Here is a 280-nt window from a genome sequence, read left to right as displayed (position 1 = left end):
CCTGAAGATAGTTAATCTCTGGAATACTCGTCATAACAGCCTTTCTGTTGTGGCTCCTTTACTCGTAGAAATTGAAGCGCTAGCTTCATCTTTTTCTTCTTTTGTTGTTCAACATGTAAACATGGCAGCCAATGTACCGGCCCATCTCTGTGCTAAACACGCAAGCACATTGTTGGTCACCGAAAGTTGGACTGGCTCAAGACCTTCCTTCCTACTCACCAGCCTTTTGGCGGATGATGCTAGGAGTGCCTTTGTTGAATAAAAGCTCTCGGATTGGGTT

This window comes from Triticum dicoccoides, chromosome 6B (assembly GCF_002162155.2).
Source record: "Triticum dicoccoides isolate Atlit2015 ecotype Zavitan chromosome 6B, WEW_v2.0, whole genome shotgun sequence".
Classification (NCBI taxonomy): Eukaryota; Viridiplantae; Streptophyta; class Magnoliopsida; order Poales; family Poaceae; genus Triticum; species Triticum dicoccoides.
The sequence above is the reverse complement of the archived record's forward strand: the minus strand, read 5'-3'. Positions refer to the sequence as shown.